We start from the raw sequence: 22,062 nt of genomic DNA, 5'->3' as shown, positions 1-22,062 counted from the left end.
AAAACTACTTTAAAGTTCATATGGAACCAAAAAAGAGCCCACATTGCCAAGTCTATCCTAGGCCAAAAGAACAAAGCTGGAGGCATCACACTACCTGACTTCAAACTATACTACAAGGCTACAGTAACCAAAACAGCATGGTACTGGTACCAAAACAGAGATATAGATCAATGGAACAGAACAGAGCCCTCAGAAATAATGCCACATATCTACAAGTATCTGATCTTTGACAAACCTGAGAAAAACAAGCATTGGGGAAAGGATTCCCTATTTAATAAATGGTGCTGGGAAAACTGGCTAGCCATATGTAGAAAGCTGAAACTGGATCCCTTCCTTACACCTTATACAAAAATCAATTCAAGATGGATTAAAGACTTAAACGTTAGACCTAAAACCGTAAAAACCCTAGAAGAAAACCTAGGCATTACCATTCAGGACATAGGCATGGGCAAGGACTTCATGTCTAAAACACCAAAAGCAATGGCAATAAAAGCCAAAATCAACAAATAGGATCTAATTAAACTAAAGAGCTTCTGCACAGCAAAAGAAACTACCATCAGAGTGAACAGGCAACCTACAAAACGGGAGAAAATTTTCGCAACATACTCATCTGACAAAGGGCTAATATCCAGAATCTACAATGAACTCAAACAAATTTACAAGAAAAAAACAAACAACCTCATCAAAAAGTGGGCGAAGGACATGAACAGACACTTCTCAAAAGAAGACATTTATGCAGCCAAAACACACATGAAAAAATGCTCACCATCACTGGCCATCAGAAAAATGCAAATCAAAACCACAATGAGATACCATCTCACACCAGTTAGAATGGCAATCATTAAAAAGTCAGGAAACAACAGGTGCTGGAGAGGATGTGGAGAAATAGGAACACTTTACACCGTTGGTGGGACTGTAAACTAGTTCAACCATTGTGGAAGTCAGTGTGGCGATTCCTCAGGGATCTAGAACTAGAAATACCATTTGACCCAGCCATCCCATTACTGGGTATATACCCAAAGGACTATAAATCATGCTGCTATAAAGACGCATGCACACATATGTTTATTGCGTCATTATTCACAATGGCAAAGACTTGGAACCAACCCAAATGTCCAACGATAGACTGGATTAAGAAAATGTGGTACATATACACCATGGAATACTATGCAGCCATAAAAATGATGAGTTCATGTCCTTCGTAGGGACATGGATGAAATTGGAAATCATCATTCTCAGTAAACTATTGCAAGAACAAAAAACCAAACACCGAATATTCTCACTCATAGGTGGGAATTGAACAATGAGAACACATGGACACAGGAAGGGGAACATCACACTCTGGGGACTGTTGTGGGATGGGGGGAGGGGGGAGGGATAGCATTGGGAGATATACCTAATGCTAGATGACGAGTTAGTGGGTGCAGCACACCAGCATGGCACATGTATACATATGTAACTAACTTGCACATTGTGCACATGTACCCTAAAACTTAAAGTATAATAATAAAAAATAAATAAATAAATAAAAAATAAATAAATTTGAGTTGCAAATAAAAGTGGATTTAGAAAGCAGAACTTCATAGAATGGAATATAAACTTTGTGTTCACAAAAGAGTTGAAACTTAAAAAAAAAATTCTTAAAATTATTTGTTCAAAGAGTTCTCTGGATCAGGAGCCACCAAATAATCCCCGACAGCATGCTCTGTAGTTGGGCACCTGGATCCAAAACCTGCATCTGTCGCTCATCAGCAATGTGATCCTAGGAGTATGTATTACTTTTCCACTGCTGCATCACAATTACCACAGAACTTGGCTGTTTAGAACAATATATATATATTATCTCTCTGTTTCTGTAATGTAATTGACTCCTCTGTTCATGGTCTCATCAGGCTAGGATTTCGTCTAAGGCTCAGGCGCCACTTTCAAGCTCACTGGTTGTTCACAACTCAGTTTCTTGCAGTTATAAGACTGGGGCCCTCTGCTCCTAGAGACCACCTGCCATTCCCCGTCACATAACCCTCCCCACAGGACGGCAGTTTACTTCTTCAAGGTCAAAAGATGAGGATTTCTCCTGCTTCAAGTCTCCACTTGGGCCCTCTTTTAGAGTGCTCACCTGATTGGGTGAGGCCCACCAGAGATAATCTCCTTCTTGGCTAACTCAAAGTCAACTGATTAGCGACCTTAATAATATCTATAAACTCCCATTGCCTTTGCCATATAATGTAACCAATCACAAGAATGGCATCCATGATGCTCACAGGTCCCACCTAAACTTAAGGGAAGGGAATCATATGGGGTGTACATACCTGAAGGTGAGAATCTTGGGGAACATCTTAGAATTCCACCTACCTTGGAATTCTTACCCCTCTGTATCTTACTTGGATCATGTCTCAAATGAGAATAATATAAGTACCAATCTCAAAGGGGTTTTCAAGGATTCAATGAGTTGATTTCTATAAACCTCTTCGAAGAGTCTCTAGCACATTTAATTGTTATAGAAATAATGACTTGATAAAGATAAATAAATGAAAATAGTGGTCCATGGGTTGTTGGACCCTCAGTTTTCTTTCATTCCAATTAGGGCTGATGTAAAATTACAAAGTCTTGGCCAGGCACGGTGGCTCATGCCTGTAGTCCCAGCTCTTTGGAAGGCCGTGGGGGGCAGATCATGAGGTCAGGAGATCGAGACCATCCTAGCCAACATGGTAAAACCCTGCCTCTACTAAAAACACAAAAAATTAGCTGGGCGTGATGGCATGTGCCTGTAATCCCAGCTACTTGGGAGGCTGAGGCAGGAGTACCGCTTGAACCTGGGAGGCAGAGGTTGCAGTGAACCGAGATTGTGCCACTGCACTCCAGCTGGGTGACAGAGCGAGACTCCATCTCAAAAAAAAAAAAAAATTACAAAGTCTTACATAAAACATCTTGGTTTTCTTTAAAAATTCTTTAAAAATAATTGGAAAATGTGGCACCCCTGAGCTTGCCCTACAGCGTAGTAACAGCTAGAGCTGACACCTTTACATGGGGCATGTGTTCAGTCTTGCCTCACCCCAGCCCACTTAGATCATTCCTATCACCTGCCTGGTTTCTGTAAGCATACACATATGTGACCTAGGATCTACCTGGATCCCTTTCAAGTTATACCCGATGTACAACAGAAACAGAAAAGAGAGGTGTAGAGTAAAATATATTTTCCAAAGACATTTAATGTTAAACTTAAAAACATAAAAGGGCAAAAAGCAAAAAATATACTTTCTATTCCATTTTCAAAAAGTCAAAAGAGAAATAAGCTAAGGAATCAAAATGTAGACATCTAGGAAAAACATTTTGTAGGCGGTATATACAACAAAAACTTGAGATTTAAATGTATTCCTTCCAAGGCCATGAAAAATTTACACTGCACTATGAACTTTAGGTGATAACAATGTGTCAGTATAGGTTCTAATCTAACACTCTGATGTGGGAATTTTATAGTAGGGGAGGCTGCATACATATGGGGACACGGAGTATTTGGGAAGTCTCTTTACCTTCTGTTCAATTTGCTGTGAACTCAAACTACTCTAAGAAACAAAGTCGATTTTAGGCCAGGTACAGTGGCTCACTCCTGTAATTCCAGCATATTGCGAGGCCAAGGTGGGAGGATCACTGAGGTCAGGAGTTTGAGAGCAGCCTGGGCAACAGAGCAAGATTCCAACTCTATGAAAAATTTAAAGATTAGCTAGCATAGTGGTGTGCACCTGTAGTGCTAACTACTTGGGTGGCTGAGGCAGACCTGCTTGCGCCCAGGAGTTTAAAGTTACAGTGAGCTATGATCACACCACTACACTCCAGCCTGGGTGACAAAGCAAGATCTTACCTCTGAAAAAAATTTTTTTAATTCTATTTTAAAAATGAATAAATAAACCACAAAATATTTTTCAAATCTAGTAAGATAAAATATTCTTAATAAAATATTCTTCAAGAAATTTCTGAACATTTTCAAAATGGCTTGAAAGTTTGTGGGGTTTTTTGTTTTGAGACAGGGTCTCACTGTTGCCCAGGATGGAGTGCAGTAGCGCGATCTCTGCTCACTGTAACCTCCGCCTCTCACGTTCAAGTGATCCTCCTGCCTCAGCCTCCCAAGTAGCTGAAACTATAAGCACGTGCCACCACACCCAGCTATTTTTTTTGTATTTTTGTAGAGATGGGGTCTCACTATATTGCCCAGGCTGGTCTCAAACTCCTGGGCTCAAGCGATCTACCTACCTCGGCCTCCCAAGGTGCTGAGACTACAGGCGTGAGCCACCATGCCTGGCCGAAAGTTTTTTCTTTTCCCCCCAAATCAGGTGAAAATCTGTTAATCTAAAGAAAACTCATTCACAAAAAAAGATTAGAAATAGCTCACATTCCCATGATACTCTGTTCTATTCAAGAAAAAGTAACCATTCCCATGGACTTATTTTCCATTCATACTGGATCACAAGCTAGTACATTGGCATTTTACTTGCTTTTTAAATATATTAATACTCCTAAAAGTCTGTGCAGCAGTACTTGATTTCTTTCATCTACCAAAGCAGTTGCATTGTATAAAAGTCCCAGAGGCAATGTTGCTATGTAAAATGATGATTTAAATAACATTAAGCCCTCCTTGCAAAAGTCATCTTGTAATTGTGCCAAGAGAAAATTCAATTAATAATGTTTTAGCACTGTGCATGAAGGGGTGATGGAAAGAAGGCAATGCCAAAAAAAAGCCCCAAAATTTTTAACTCATCATTTGCTGAGATAGTTAGTACACACCAACTTAAACGAGCACACCTATTTGTTCTATGACATTTTCAAGAATGAACTTTTAAGAGAAAACAGGAGTAGGGGGATTTTATGATGGCTTATTTTCCAATTAATGCAGTAAGCTGCAACATATTTACTCTCCATCAACAGGATCTTTAAAATGTACTTTATGTCTCCTCACTATTAATGACTCAACACTTGGAACCATGCTAAATGAAGGTAAACTTCCACATGAACCAACAGATAAAATTTTATAGGTTGAAAACTTTAAAAAGCAGTTAAATAAAAAGGTTAGATGTTCAGCTTTCGAGAGAGAGAGATATATATATATATGCAATTACTTGTATCTTATAAAAACTACCAAAATAAATGAAAATAGTTAGATTTGCAGGTCTCATCAAATGTTTTTGGTTTTGTCTTGTTTTGTTTTTAAGGTGACAGTTTAAAGAAGAAACGAAGGTGCAAATTCTGAGTCTGCTACCATATTTGTAATATGATCTTGAGAAATGTACTCGGTATCTCAGTACCAAAGATCCTGAAAGAAACAGCAATGCCTTATACATGAGAAAGAGACTATCAAGAATGTGAGGCCAGGCGCAGTGGCTCACACCTGTAATCCCAGCACTTTGGGAGGCTGAGGTGGGTCGATCACTTGAGGTCAGGAGTCCTAGGCCAGTGTGGCCAACATGGTGAAGCCCTATCTCTACTAAAAATACAAAAATTACCTGGGCATAGTAGTGTGTGTCTTTAATCCCAGTTACTGGGGAGGTTGAGGCAGGAGAATCACTTGAGCCCGGGAGGTGGAGGTTGCAGTGAGCTGAGATTGCCCCACTGCACTCCAGCCTAGGTGACAGAGCAATACTCTGTCTCAAAAAAAAAAAAAAAAAAAAGAATATGAGTCCACTCCTACATATATATCCAACAGAAATGAATGTATATAATGTATATATGTGCTCCAAAAGACATGTACAGTATTGTTCATAGTCATGTTATTGATAATAGCCAGAAACTGGAAGCAACCCAAAAGTCCATCAACAATTGGATATACAACTAAATTGTAATACATTCATAAAGCGATTAAAAGGAGTGAATTATAGCTACATGTAAAAATATGGATGAATGTCACAAACATTAATGCTGAGCTGAAGAAGCCAAAACTCAAAAGAAACTATACTGTATCATACAATTTCTATAAAGTCCAAGAAGTCAAAATTAAATGATAATGTTAGAAATTAAGATAGTGGCTCCCTCTGGGGAGAAAAAAAAAAGTAGTAGGGAGCATGTGATTCTCTCCCTCTCTAATCACTCACTAACCTGTACATGTGTATTTTTGTGATTTTCCTATGTCCAAAGTTTACATTGTTTTAGCATTCATATCTATAGATATTTGTTATGTGACAAAAGCAAAATTAGTGGAGAATATTTATAAATATACCATAATAGAAGAAATAAATTTCACTGAAAATAAGGCAAATCCTATTACTAAAAAGTTCTAGGTGTCTTACAAATATTCTGAAATGGCTTGCAAACAATATAGAATTTCTCTTTAGATGTCCTGCAAGGCTAAGAGGCCTTAAAGGATAATAAAGACTGCAAACTTGTTTTTCTTTTTCTTTTGAGACAGGGTCTCACTCTGTTACCCAGGCTGGAGCGCAGTGACAAGACAGTGGCTCATTGCAGCCTCAACCTCCCAGGCTTAAGCAATCCTCCACCTCAGCCTCCCCAGTGGCTGGGACCACAGGTGCACACCACCAAGCCTGGCTGATTTTTGTATTTTTTATATTTGTAGAGACACGGTCTCCCTATGTTGCCCAGGTTGGTCTTTTGAACTTCTGGGCTCAAGTCATCCTCCCACTTTGGCCTTCTCAAGCGCTGGAATTACAAGTGTGAACCACTGTGCCTGGCAGAGAGTTAAATGTCATCAGTGCCAAGTCCATTACTTAAGCAAGTGAAGAGGTCCTAATAAAAGCAAGTAGGTGCTGCACTGTATGAGTGGGCTGGGCTAACTTGACAGGAGCATTCCCATCTAAAGGACAACTGGTTCACAGCTCCAGTGGATTGCTGCCCTGCAAGAATGCTGGGCCCAGGGTTAACAGATCCTTTAAATTTTCAGAAGAAAATATAAATTCAGATTTGAGTAAGTGAAATGTACTGATTTTTAAAACAAACAATCGGCTCAACAAAATTTGTCTATAGTGTAACTGTTTGAGACATATCAGATGGAGAAGAATGCTATGGGAACAAGTCCTAAGGAACCAGGAAGACACTGGGGATCAAGATACCAGGGAAAAGTTAGCTTTTAGAGAAGATGGCATTTCTTTCTCTGAGGATAGAAGGCTAGGCACATAGAGACACATTTTGAGTAATATAAGTCCTTTGTTGGAAGGAAGCAATAAGGATTGGTAGAGAAAATGTGGAGAATTTTCTGAGCAATGATTTTCACTTTATTGCAATAGGCCCTTCTATCGAAAGAATACAAAACGGAATTTACAAAACTGATCAAAGCAAAATAGCCAAACTGAAGCAGGAGGAAAGCTAGAGACTCACACATGAGGGTGACCCCCACATTGCTGGTCTAACATCCAGGCACATAAACCACTAGTAAAAGGCACACAAAGACTGAATAAAGGCTTTCTAGAAATGGGTAGTGACAGCAGCATCCTCCATTCTATTTCTTCACTTCAGAAATAGAAGTCAAAAACACTGATTTTAAGTGATTCATAATTGAAAAACAATGTCATACATTCAAGAGGCCTTGAGATTTTAGATTAATACCATAAAGGAAAACTGCAAGGGGGTGAACAATTAGAAATATCAACATCACAATCTAGAAGTGGAATGAGAACTAGACCTGCAATTAGGTGATGGGCAATTGAAGCTCAGCTTTACTGTGCACTGGGTGACCTTGCCAGGTCTCAGTGTCCTCATAATTGTTCTAAGAATCAACTATGGATGCTTATTTCATTATATTTTCAGGAAACATTTAAAATATTACTGTAAGACTATTTGTTTTTAATCAAAGCTTGTTTTAGAATATAAAAACAGTTTAGCTTTCTTTAGTTACTAATTGTACTGATTTAAAGCCACGCTTAAATACACAGTAGGGGCCAGCATATTTAAGGCAGTGAGGCAGTGGCTCACGCCTATAATCTCAGCACTTTGGGAGGCTGAGGCAGGCGGATCACTTGAGGTCAGGAGTTCAAGGCCAGCCTGACCAATATGGTGAAACCCTGTGTCTCCTAAAAATACAAAAATCAGCCAGGAGTGGTGGCAGGCCCCTGTAATCCTAGCTTCTTGGGAGGCTGAGGCACCAGAATCACTTGAACCTGGTGAGCGGTGAAGCCAGCTGAGCTTCTGAGTCTGGTGGGGACTTGGTGAACTTTTCTGTCTAGCTAGAGGATTGTAACTGAATCAGTCAGCAGTCTGTGTCTAGCTAGAGGATTGTAAATGCACCAATCAGCATTCTGTAAAAATGGACCAATCAGCACTCTGTAAAATTGACCAATCAGCACTCTGTAAAATGGACCAATCAGCAGGACATGGGCGGGGCCAAATAAGAGAATAAAAACTGGCCACCAGAGCCAGCAGTGGCAACCCGCTCTGGTCTCCTTCTGTGCTGTGGAATGTTTGTTCTTTCACTCTTCACAGTAAATCTTGCTGCTGCTCACTCTTTGGGTCCACACCACCTTTAAGAGCTGTAATACTTGCTGTGAGGTCTGTGGCTTCAATCTTGAAGTCAGCAAGACCATGAACCCACCAGAAGGAATAAATTCTGGACCCATCTGAAGGAACAAACTCTGGACACACCATCTTTAAGCGCTATATAACACTCACGGGGAACGTCTGTGGCTTCTTCATTCTTGAAGTCAGTGAGACCAAGAACCCACCAGAAGGAACCAACTCTGGACACACCAGGAGGCAGAGGCTGCAGTGAACCAAGATTGCGCTACTGCGCTCTAGCCTGGGGTACAGAGTGAGACTCTGTCTCTAAATAAATGAATACAGCGTAGGGCATGGCTATGTCTTAAAAAGGAAAAATTATTGTATGTATCAATTAAATGATATAATAATAACTCCAATAGGCAATTGCATTCAAACATAGTCATGCTGCAAATTTAATTTAGTTTGTGTTTTATCTGTTGATGTGATGTAATTCTGACATTACGTTTTGGGGATGCACCTTCCAAAAGTTATTCAGTTACCCACCTACAATACTTAAAGTACACTTAAAAGCATGGAGTCATGGAGAACACAGTACAAGAAGTCAAAGATTAGAACTCAGTTAGTTGTGCCATTCACTGGATGTGAGTTGGTCTCTACCCAGACTTCCTTTTCATATTTATAAAATGAGAGTATTGATCCATCAGCAGTTCCTAAACAGAGATGCCTTTTAAATCATGTGAGGAGTATGTTTTCCAAACATGCCTCAATATGATTAAGTGTTCCATAAAAGTTAAATGTATTTACATCTGTGACTTAATACTTTCATCAGGTATTGCAGAATGATTGCGTCTTAGCTTTTGTACATCTCTACAGCATTAAACAGAATGAAAGCACATTAAAAGTTGATTCCATATCATTTTTTGTATTCTTAGTGGCCTGGTGTCGTTAAATATTAATTCTATTGGCTTTTAATAGCAAAGAAATAAAATAATTCAAATATGTGAAAATTCCTATTGGTGTTAATGAATTCCTCTTATCTTTGATTCTAGTATTAGACATAACGCTAGGTCATTTAAATTACCTAATTGGTTTGTAGTTATTTTAAAAATCAGCATGTAACAAAAATATGCATTTAATAAATAATGGCAAAATAAGATGATCAAAACAACTGGTAATTGACAAGAAAATATTTAACTTCACTTGATGGAAAAATCAAGTTAAAGTGAACCTTTTCAATAAAAGTTTCAAAGTACTTTCTTTTCATGATAAGAAAGGAAGCAATCCCCACATAAAACTACTAAATTTTATAAATGTTTCCAAGAATATGCCATTCTACAAATTCTTTTATAGCTGAAGGTTGTACCTCAAATTCCAATTATCCACTTAGAACAACAACCAAATTTTAAAAGTGGGAGGAGAAACATTCTTTACCTAAATGGTACTCATTTAATAACACCTTGGTCCCACATTTCCCAACCAAAAAAAGTTTTGTTTTTTTTTTTAACACAAAAGTCACTGAACCATCAATAATCCAATTGGAAAGACCCTTTACTGTTTTAAAGAAACCATACAAACATAGGCAAATATGTTGAGAGGTACAGCTAGTGTCTGGCCACGGTGGAGTACACTCCCACATCCCTAATGCCAGCTGTAGAACAGCAACATTCAAGCAGCTGCCTTAATTGGAGATGCAGACCAACACATGCTAATTTAGCTGGGCCAACTAATTGGTGGGTATGCTACATTTTTAACAAAATATCCACCCATATTACAGATGTTTTTCTCTATCAGAGTAAACGACTGGTAACAAACAGTAATGAAGTTGAAATAAGCTACACTTAGAGAAAACGTTTAGTTAGACAGTTTTACAACATGATCTCATATTGGCTTAAAAAACCATGTGTGCCAAAATTGGACCATAAGCTAAGTTTCAAAATATCTTTCTGTGCAAGAGTAAGAACATGAGGAAGTTTCACAGTAGTTCTTCAGTCACCAAAACAATACTTACTAAGCGCCCACACCCATTAAACCATGCTAGGCCTGGTACAATGAAATACAAAAGAATTGTGTCCTTGTCTCTCTTTAAAAGTGTGATGTAGACCAAACATTTATGGACACATGCAATGATGGTAATATTTACCAGGAAATCTATGATGGTTAACAAAGGAGGGGAGAGGGACTTCTGCTTCTGGCCATGACGGTGTAACAGAGACTAGATTTATTCCTTGGCCTTAAACTAAAAAACTGGACATCACTTGACCAGCCTGAACAAAAATGGACAAAATATATGAAGCAATGGTTTCCAGACATTGGACAATAAATAATGTATGACAGAAGTCCCTAAGAGAAAGAAAACAAATGAGGTGAGCCCTATGACCCTAGCTTATAGTCTGGAGAGATTTTCTAGGCCATTATGAGGAGAAGAGGAATTCAGATAGAGCCCAGCAGTCAAGTCTGTCTACCAATTAGTAGTCTACTAATTGAGGAACTCGTAGACAAAACACTAAACACATTAAAATAATTATGATAGATATATTCTATATGTTCAAGAAACTAGAGAGTGAGCACGTTAAGAAAAGGCGAGGCCGGGCACGGTGGCTCACGCCTGTAATCCCAGCACTTTGGGAGGCCGAGGCAGGCGGATCACAAGGTCAGGAGATCGAGACCATCTTGGCTAACATGGTGAAACCCCGTCTCTACTAAAAATACAAAAAATTAGCCGGGCGCAGTGGCAGGCGCCTGTAGTGGCGGGAGGCTGAGGCAGGAGAATGGCGTGAACCCGGGAGGCAGAGCTTGCAGTGAGCCGAGATAGTGCCATTGCAGTCCAGCCTGGGCAAAAGAGCGAGACTCCGTCTCAAAAAAAGAAAAGATGTAGAAGATATAAAATTGGCAGAAATTTTAATACAGAGAGAAAAAGGACAATGTCTGGATTTAAAATACACTAACAGAATTAACAGCAGATTAGACACTGCAGAAAAAAAGTTGGTGAATGTGAAGGCATATAAATAAACACTGTCCAAAAATGAAACACAGAGAGAAAAGAAACTCAAATAAAAACTAAAGACAGCATCAGTGGGTTAAGACAACTTAATATATACGTAACTAAAGTCCCAGAAAAAGAGTGTGAGATGAAGAAACTATCCGAAAACTATGAACACTTAAATTTAAGCTTAACAAACTCCAAGTAGGGAAACTACAACAAGAGGCAAAATAATAATTAAAAAAAAAAAACTTAAGTGATAAAGAGAAAAATCTTAGAAGTAACCAGAAAAGAGAAAAACCTCACATTATGCATGGTGATAAAAAGGTAAGAATAACAGCTGACTTCTTATCAGAAACAATGCAAGCCAGAAGACAGTGAAGCAAAGTAGTTTAAGTACCAGAAAACAAAAAGAAACCATCTATCTATAATTTTATACCCAGAGAAAATACCTTCTAAATGTACAGGGTTTTTTTTTTCAGATATACAAAAAGAATGAATCATCAGCAGACCAGACTACAAGAAATGTTAAAGGAAGTCCTTCAGACAGGGGAAAAGGGAAATAAAAGATTCCTGATTGAAATCATTTACATAAAAGAATGAAGAGCATCAGAAATGTTAATATGTATGTAAATATAAGACTTTTAAAAGAAAGAAAAAAAAGATATACAGTCAGCAAACCGAGGATAGAAATAAAATTAGAATTATAAAAAGCATGCAATTAATCCAAAAGCAGGCAGAAAAAATGAAAAAGGGAACAAAGAACAGACAGAAGAAATAGCAAACAAAAAGCAATTGGTAGGTTTTAGCTCAATCAATAATGACACTGAATGTAGATGGTCTGGGGACCCCGATTAAAAGGCAGAAACCATCAATTTAGATAAAAAAGCGAGATCAACTCTATGCTGTCCATAAGAAACCCATTTAAAATATAAAGCACTTATAGATTAAAGGAAAAAGAAATGCCACGCTAACACTAATCAAAAGAAAGCTAGACAAAGTAAATTTCCATCAAAGTAGATTTCAGAGCAAAGATTATTACCAAGAATAAAGAGGGTCATTCCATAATGATAAAGAGTGAATTCATCAAGAGGACATACAACTCTAAATGTTAATACACCTAATAACAGATAAATAGAAAAATTGTGAAGGACAAACCCATAATTATAGTCGGTGATTTCATTTCCCCTCTCAAAATAATTGATGGAGAAAGTGGAAAGGAAACCAATAAGGATACAGAAGACGTGAACAATACTGCCCATCAATTCTCTCTTTCAAATTTGGAAAAGCCCCTGTTCTGGATAGCTTATAGAGACTTAGTAAGTGCTTATTTAAATCTAAGAAGAAAAAAACTCAAAAATTATTAGACAAGGACAAAACTTCTGAGGCTTCAAATGTGCTGGCAATCTCAGACAAATCATTCCCCACAGAAATGGTCAGCTCAAACAGTGATAGTTTTTAAAATTCAGATCTTTGGCTAACAACTAGTCATTATTTTAAAATGTACTAACATAAACTTTTGAAACATTTCTAATATTGGTAAATAAATGCAGAGTTATATAAGAATCCAAGTTTCACATTACACTCCTAATTAAGGTAAATCCCTAACCAAATTAAAACTGGTTTGATAACTTTAATTTTAAAAATAGCTATATATCTTCTGATATTATCACAGTATGAAATATAATGCCAAGGCTTGACACTTGTGAACTTCAGATGTTCCCCAAATCATTTAAACTAAGTAACTCTTCACGCCGTCTGTGGAAAACTTTCAAATATCACCTCTTGGACAAACGTGGAATCAACAATGATCATGTTGCTCTGCAATGTCAACTTAAATATAATATCTATAATTCTTAACTGACCTTGAAATACTATACAAATATCACAGCGAGTGAAATAAAGAGAATCTTTGGTTGCCCTGGACAATTTCTAAAGATTAAAATTCATACAGAAAACTCCAGTTAGGATGGAGAACTCAATGTGGTATGTGCAACAACTTGAAGAATAATCACAGAATGTAAAGTTAACATATTTTAAGCTAGTTGAAAGTATTAACTTGTCATCTCTCTCTCTATATAGATATATATCTTATATGTAGATAAGATATATATATATAAGATAACCTTATATATATATATAAGGGTATAAAATATATTGAAATCAACAAAGAAAGCTTATGAATTAAACTGTCTGGAACCAGTTGTTGAGAAGAAAATTGATCTTTGAGAATATAGTCTTCTCTTAATGATAAAGCTATCAAAATTACTATGTGCCTCAGTATCCAGCCTGGCTAGCAAAGGTTCCTTATCTCCTTAGAATACTCTCACTTCCTAAGAGCCTGTTAACTTTTTGAGCTTTTGTGTTGACTTTTGTCATGTTGTTGAATGATTTTCAAACAAAAGTTTCTTGTTTCTGTATATGCTAGATTTGCTAATAACTATTATTTCTTGTAGCTATGCTTTAATTGCTGTCATACCAAATTAAGACTATAATCACTTCTTGTCTTGGGTACCTAAGACTTATGCTTATATGTCAGTATAACGATTAGTCTCTTCAAAATTTGGGCCTCAGATGAAGAAAAATAAAATTGTTAAGATATACTTTACACCCAAACTATCTTCAGTGCTTCTTGATTAACTGCTATGCAGCACTATTGAGCAAGGAGGACATTAGGTGTAACTAGATACATAGCATATTCCACATCTTTAATTAGTTCAGCTCTCTTATGAGACCTGCTTTGTTTATCAAGCCCATGATATGGGAAGAACTATTAAATCAATAAGAGAAGCTCAACACCCTGATCAATTATGTGTAGGCAAGGTGTAACTAATAATAAATATGGCTCAACATGTACTACTTTTCAGGATGAATAGAAACATATTCATGATTCTATGCAAAGACTGGCACAACTATGAACAAATTGATTGCTAAGATTACGTTATCAACAAGTACAAAATACTCTTAATAGTTGGCAATTTAAAAACACACATTATGAAAGTCTCTGGAGGTATCAGTTCCTTTAATGTCCATGATAAGGCTCATACCCTCAGGATAATCACTGACTAAATCATATTAATTAGTTCCATATTATATCTCACTAGGGGATTCCATTCTGACAGTGGTAATTATTATAATAAATTAACCACCAGTCTTATTAACAGGTGGTTGCTACATTTCCTTCAAGCTTGTCTAAGGGCCCCGGCCATAAACTGAATGTCAGAAAATAGAGTCTTTAGGAAGATCATCAAAAGACTAATTAGCCTCAGCAAGGGCTGTATCTGGACTCTTGGCTATTACTGATGCTGCAGAGAATCAACTCATTCTCAGTGTAAGTCAGGCTTCCTGCTCAGTGTAACCCAACATTGCCACAAAAGCAGACAATCTGACAAATTGTACCAGGAAATTGAGTTAGTATTTATAGGACTCTATATTCCAAAATTAAACATTTTGTAAAAGCATGCTGCTGACCAATGGAACAAAAATTAATTTTGCAAGACTAAATAGAACCAGAAAAAACTTAATATTTTGAGAAAACGTCTTTTTTTTCTTCTTAATTTTTCACTAACCCTCATGGTAGTTAGCCATACTTGGGCAAATTGCAATGAACGCTCTTGGAATTCTATGTTTTTCCTACTGATCCCACAGAATTCAGGTAAAATATTCCCTGGGAAACTTTAATATAGCTTATAAACTGGCAGATTGTATTTTCCAAATCCACATCGTATTTTCCAACAATATCTTCTATCCCATATGTTCTTTGCCAAAGTTACCACGCCACTCCCTTATCAAATGGTAGAGTCTATTCCTCTCCCCTTAAATCTGGGCAGATTCATGACTGCTTTGACCAACACAGTATGGCAGTAATAATGCTACGTGAATTCTGAGACCAGGCAACAAAGACATAAGCCTCTGCCTGGTTCTCTTGGAATGTTCACTCTGGGGGAATATAGTTACCATGTGAGAAGTCCAGTTACCCTGAGATGGCTATGCTAGAGAGGCTACATGTAGGTGTTCTAGTCAACAGTCCCAGCTAAGTCCAGCCTCTGGCCATCGCCTGCCAAGTCACTAGACCTGTTAAGAGAAGCCATCTTAGATCTTCCAGACCAGACCATCCGTCAGCAAAATATCACTGAGTGATCTCAGTAATGCCATGAGGAGCAAAAGGATTGTCTAAGTCCTGACAAAATTCCTGACCAGAAAAACTTGTGAGCATCTAAAATGGTTGTTCCTTTACCACAATAAGTTTGGGGTGGTTTGTTACGCTGCAACAGTAGCTGGAATATAAACTGGTAAATCATTAGATAAATTTAAAGATGTTAATTATATAGAAAATACAACACATATTGATTGGCCTTGTCTGTAAAACTAATCAAAGCAATGGCCAAATATTCTACAACATGCCTTTATTGAGTTCTTTTATTTTACATGACAATGTAATTATTTGCATTGTCTCAGTAAGAATCTATCCTTCTCCCTATCAGGATATAATTAGATAAAACAATTCTGTAACCATGACCATGCCAGAAATGTTTCATTTAATGGTAAATTTCATTTAATTAAGCATGACAAGCCCACTAGTAAGGAACAAGGATTCTCTTATGTGGAAACAATGCTTCAAAGACCTTTCAGGAAAACTATCCTGGGACTAGCTCACTGCCTTGTGGAGTCTGTCTTACAGGCAGTACAGAACGTCACTTTCTGGAAGGCCAGGAACATTGACAAAATTGTAGAATATTTCTACAGTTACAGGTACTATGGGCAAAACCAGTAGAGGCAAAATGGATGGGTTTTATTCCTGGCCCTGTAACATATAAACTCTACGAGCAACAAATATATTTCTAGCATTAAAGAAGCAGTTTTAAAAATATGACTCATGGGGCTATATGAGATTAACTCTCTAATCCTAACATCATGTGGTTTTAGTTTTATTAGACATAAAACGAAAAGGTCTACAGGTGTTTACTAATGCCTCCTGTTGTACTTATGAAAACGAAACAAGCTAAATATAACAAGGCATCGTATTAATGGTATTATTACTGCATCAGAAAATTGTGGAACAAACTTATTTGGTCAAATTCATATCTTAACTATACAAATTTGATTCCAAGTAAGGCCTGAAAAAGTGAAATGGACATTTCTCACCTTATCCTACTCCTCTGTTCACTATAGACCAGTAAGATTTACATTTCTAAAAAAGCATTGCATTTCAAGAGATAAAGCCATGGAGTTACAGGACCATCCAAAAGCTTTACACCCTGAGATAAGTTACAAAAAAGAGAAATCTCATGGTTTGATTTTTTTAAATCCAAGAAAGAAATATGCAGTTTTAAAAATCAAAGTTTATTAAACTGCATCCAATCAGAAATACTGACCGTGGGCTAGGCGCAGTGGCTTACATGTATAAGCCCAGCACTTTGGGGGGCCAAGGTGGGAGGATCGCTTGAGCTCAGGAGCTGGAGACCAGCCTGGGTAACATGGCGAAACCCTGTTTCTGCGAAAAATACAAGAAAAAACAAACAAAAAAATTAGGCTGGGAGCAGTGACTCAGGCCTGTAATCCCAGCACTTTGGCAGGCCGAGGTGGGTGGATCACATGAAGCCAGGAGTTCAAGACCAGCCTAGCCAATATGGTGAAACCCCCATCTCTACTAAAAATACAAAAATTAGCCAGGCATGGTGGCACATGCCTCTTATTCCCAGTTACCCAGGAGGCTGAGGCACAAGAATTGCTTGAACCTGGGAGGCGTAGGTTGCAGTGAGCCAAGATCGCGCCATTGAACTCCAGGCTGAATGACAGAGTGAGACCTTGTCTCAATTAAAAAAAAAAAAAAATCAGCCAAGTGTGGTGGTACAAGCCTGTAATCCCAGCTACTTGGGAGGCTGAAGTGGGAGAACTGCTCGGGCCTGGGAGGTTGAGGTCACAGTGAGCCATATTTGGGCCACTGCATTCCAGCCTGCGTGACAAAGTAAGACTCTGTCTCAAAAAAGAAAAAAAGAAAAGAAATGAAACGAAAAGAGAAGGAAGAAAGGACTGTAAAATAATATGAATTATAAATATCACCATCTCTACAATCTGTGAACCAACAGGTTGTTCTGAAAGCTAGTCTCCTTTTTATTATGCTTTATTGCAAATAAAAACTCAGCTCAGTGTTAAAAAAATTTGTAGTTTTTTTCTTTGATGAATCAAAATTGGCAAAAATATTTAATATATGAATAATCCTGGCTAAGAATGATAATAAAATAAGCTTATTACATGTGTGATGGCTTTCAGCTTGTCTTAATTAAAAGGGTGACAGGTATCCTTACAAAGAACTGTAATTTCATCAAAGCAGTCAATCCTGACAAAGCAGTTATCCATTGTTGGTGAAACATTTAGTGTCCTACTAACTACATATAATCCATTCAAAATTTTTCTTAAAAATTTTGACACTGATGAGTAGGCTACCCTCCACATTCATAAGGAATTACTTCTTGATATAAAGTGCCCAAGTTTATATGATGACAGATTTCGAAGGTGAGAGCAGCCAAAAAAAAAGTCCTTGATTTTTTTCACTTGTCAAGTAATTTCCTCATCAATCCCCCATTTCCTCTTTTTGTCTTTCAGTCACACAGGGAAGTAAGAACGATGAGTTCAACCCATTGGAGTGAGTTGAAATGTTGGACTAGAAGAGACAAGTTATCCTGGTTAAACTAAATTGTGTGACTTCTGTTTCCTGACTGGGCTCTGCCTGATCCACAAATTAGTTTCAGGAGTAGGATCACAAGACAAACTTCAAAGGACTTTTGCACTGGTTTGATTGTGTCCTTGGGCTTAGACATAGTGTTAAGCCCCTTCCCAATGGGAAATGGGATACTAGCAATCCATTATGCAATAAGTGGTATGACAGTTCATCAAATTAACCCTGGCTGTTAATTGTAATGAAGTACCCACTGGAGAAGTGCCTTGAGGGACCAAATGGTGGCTACATTTGAGTTTGGCAGAAATGATGAGTACAAAGACTGTGCTAAGCTGTGGCTTCTTCTGAATATACTGGAGCACTTATAGAATAAAAACGGCAAGTTCAGATCACTAAACTGTCAGCTCACATTTACCATGAGAGAACCAGAGAACTTCCGTGGTAGCCCCAGTAAAAAGTTTTATGTTTTATAGCCATGGAGTTCACCTTGCTAACATCAGATTTAAATGTGCCAGTTGCAGAATTACAACTTAAGTTGAATTCCACAGACACCTAGTCTCATTTGAAAGCACTGAATGAGAAAAAGTGTGACCCTGAGATTTGGGATGGGGATATTTGGTCAGACTCAACTGAAACTGAGAATCTTGACTCCCAAGCTACTCTGAACCTCCCTTTCCAGTGGAAATAGTACTAGTCTGTTCTCCTGCCTGTGTCTCCCAAGATTGGTGTTCTCTGGCTTGAAGATCCTGTAATAACCCCACCACAACAGTAAGGGCAGTTTCCTAGCAAAAGAATTCCTCTTCTCCTCAAGACTTAACTCAAATATCCCTCACTGACACCCACAACAGAAAACAATATAATACCAGATTGGGCCAAATATTTTTATGATTCACTTACCAGAGATTTAGGATTTAATGTTTAGTTCATATAGTTGGTTGACTTGGTTGGCTGACTGAAACTTGGAACTTGGACTCCATAATAGGCTACAGTTTAATGAGACTGGGAGGCCATAAATTCCCTTGCATAACAAGGCTTAAGAAAATAGAAACGTTAGTGCATGTATCCTATGCAACTTGCACATACACAATCCCTCCACCATTATACCCCCAAATGGGCCCAGAGGATAGGTCTTTCAGTAAGGCTCCAGTTTTGTTACTGGAGTGCTGTTATATGGGCAACAGGCCGTTATTCTAGCCCTTTTATCACCTTGCGAATCGCAAAACACACCATGCTGCAACAAAGTAAGAACTTCTCTATTGTTATCTCTCTAGCCCTTTGTTTCCTTTGTGGCATTCAATATAGGCTGCAATTATTTATTTGTCTGTTTTTTGTGTGTGCTTTTTTTGGTTTGGTTTATTTGTTTGTTTTTTACCTATTTGTTTTTACTGTCTCCTGCACTTAAGTTCTTTGAGAACAGGGACTGCATGCCACCTTGTTCACCATGGTATCTTCACTGCCTAGCACAGTACCTGGTACACAGGCATTCAATAAAGATGTGTTAAAGGTATAATCAAAGAAATGCAGAGTTAGTCTGTCTTTGACAATATTAAATACTGGTCCTTCTTTCTCCTGGAATAAATATGTTCATGCAAACATTATCCTCCCAAAGAGGTGATTTACATCTCAGTTAAAAATCTGTCTTAACTTATAAATCTCCTCTGTGTATTTTTTCAGCTTAGAACAGAAGACATAGTCTGCTGATACCACCTCTCCTATTAAATTCATATTATGCCCAGAAAAACATTTTTCAAAAATTTTAACAAGGATAAAAACCCATGCCTTTTAATAAAGGTCAATTCAGTGTCTTTACCATCTGTTCCTTCATGAAAATGTTTGAACAGAATCCTCTCTTTCTCCAGAATCACATTTCTGCCAACAGTCACGTGCCACCTCATATCATGAGTTAACCAAATTCTCAAATATCATTAAAGCATATCTTCTGAGTCACTGAGCAATTTTTGTACAGGCTGCAGTACTTGCTGAAAGTGTCATGAGGTAGCTTTTCTTGTTTCTGTATCGAGTAGACGGTAGATTCATTCATATCATAGCATTTCAAAATGCAACATTCCATTTAGTCAAAAGCATCTACTTTCTGCCTATGTACCTTTATTTCTAGCAACTAGTAGATGCATTCATTGAGAGGCAATTTCTAGACACACCCACAAACACAACATTTTTAAAATCACTTTAAGAGTTATTATATACAAGACTACAAGAAGCTAAGAATGAAACAGTGCTAAGATCCAGGCAGTATGTTAAATTCACCTACTATCTCAGTAACTACCTCAGGCTCATTAGTGTCATGGCGTAATTCAGGTTCAGACCTCAGCAAAACTGTAAAATACTGTATATCTTGGCCCTTTGGGGTTGCATTTACATAGCTGAAATCTTGAATGTTAAAAGCTTCAAATGCCAAAGATATATTGTATATCTATATACCACATGCTCAGCTTTGTAAAGATCTGTACTCTCAGCAAGGTTAAAATAATTTAAAAAAAAAAGATATAACATATTTAATATTGGGAATCTCCAATAAGGCGCTGTGAATGGTTTGGCTGTGTCCCCATCCAAATCTCATCTTTAATTGCATCTCCCATAATTCCCATGTTTTATGAGAGGGATCTGGTAAGAGACAATTGAACCATGGGGGTGGTTCCCCCCATACTGTTCTCATGGTAGTGAATAAGTCTCATGAGATCTGATGGTTTTATAGGGGAAACCCCTTTCGCTTGGTTCTCATTTTCTCTCTTGCCTGCCACCATGTAAGACGTGCCTTTCACCTTCCGCCATGATTGTGAGGCCTCCTCAGCCATGTGTATCTATTAAACTTCTTTTTCTTTACAAATTACCCAGTCTCAGGTATGTCTTTATCAGCAGCATGAAAAACAGACGAATACACTCTGTTTTTTATCTAAAGATGAAGTGAAGCTATCTGTCCAATAGGACCAGCTATGGTCTGGAAAGAAATAGTAACAAAATATACCTCATAAGTATGTTGGAAGAATCAAAGGAGACAATACATGTGAGAGAATGAATAAATAATAAGGCACTATATAAATGTTAGCAGTAGGTGGTAATGTTGGTAACAAAATATAGAAGAAATCCTCTCTCATCAATTCTCATTAAAAGAATTTGGACAATCTGTTAGCTGAGAAGTTAGTTAAAACAAGGACTCATAGAGATAAATACACATGGTAATCATTTTATTTTCACTTAAACCATGTATAAATGTAATTCATTCACCAATCCTCTGTGTAGGGCCAAGACCTTGTCTTTGAGATTGGATCTGTAGACTTGAATTCCAGTCTTTCTTGCATGCATCACACCCATATTCTATCATTTATGATTACAATTTCAGTTCTAGTAAAGTACAGCACAAACTTCAACACATATGAAACAATCAGAGCAGATTTCTTTTTTGTAAGTTCTTCCAATATTTTACATTTGTCTTTGTTCAACACTAATTTGACGGCCAATTTTTCAAAGAAGTAATTTTACTCACTTTTTTTAGAGCATTCAACTTAGTTTTTATAGAACTAACTCTAGCTTTTACACTAATAGTTCATCATTTTACAGAATATTTAATAAAAAATATACCCAACATAAGTTTGGAAACAAACACAATTGACTCTTAATAAGTAAACAATTTGATTTGCGAGGATAAAAGTATATAAGCATTATACACAGAAGCTTCCTGGCCACAAATGGTCAGCAAACTGGGGACATCAGTTAGTATGTTTTACCAAACAAATGAACAGCATTGGTTTATCCATCTGGTTGATTAAGTAGAAGTTAGTTAAGAGTCTTTGCCATATTGTAATTCAGGTCTCAAGTATAATTGCCTAAGAAGAAAGTTCAAAAGATTTTCCCTGTCACATGGGTATTGCTATCTTTTCTATTTTTCCTAACACATATGTGTTATACATTTAGAAACACTGAGATAAAAAGAGTAAAAAACATTCAGGAATAC

General features: G+C 37.5%; 1 protein-coding gene across 1 annotated transcript in view; it reads right to left on the bottom strand.

The window, feature by feature from the left end:
* HSD17B12 (hydroxysteroid 17-beta dehydrogenase 12) overlaps positions 1–22,062 on the bottom strand; it is a 175,924-nt gene that overhangs the window by 79,036 nt on the left and 74,826 nt on the right. The gene's annotated exons all lie outside the window — the stretch shown is intronic.

The sequence above is a fragment of the Pan paniscus genome, chromosome 9 (genome assembly GCF_029289425.2).
Source record: "Pan paniscus chromosome 9, NHGRI_mPanPan1-v2.0_pri, whole genome shotgun sequence".
NCBI lineage: Eukaryota > Metazoa > Chordata > Mammalia > Primates > Hominidae > Pan > Pan paniscus.
Note: the sequence above shows the minus strand (reverse complement) of the source record. Positions and strands in the feature narration are given on the sequence as shown.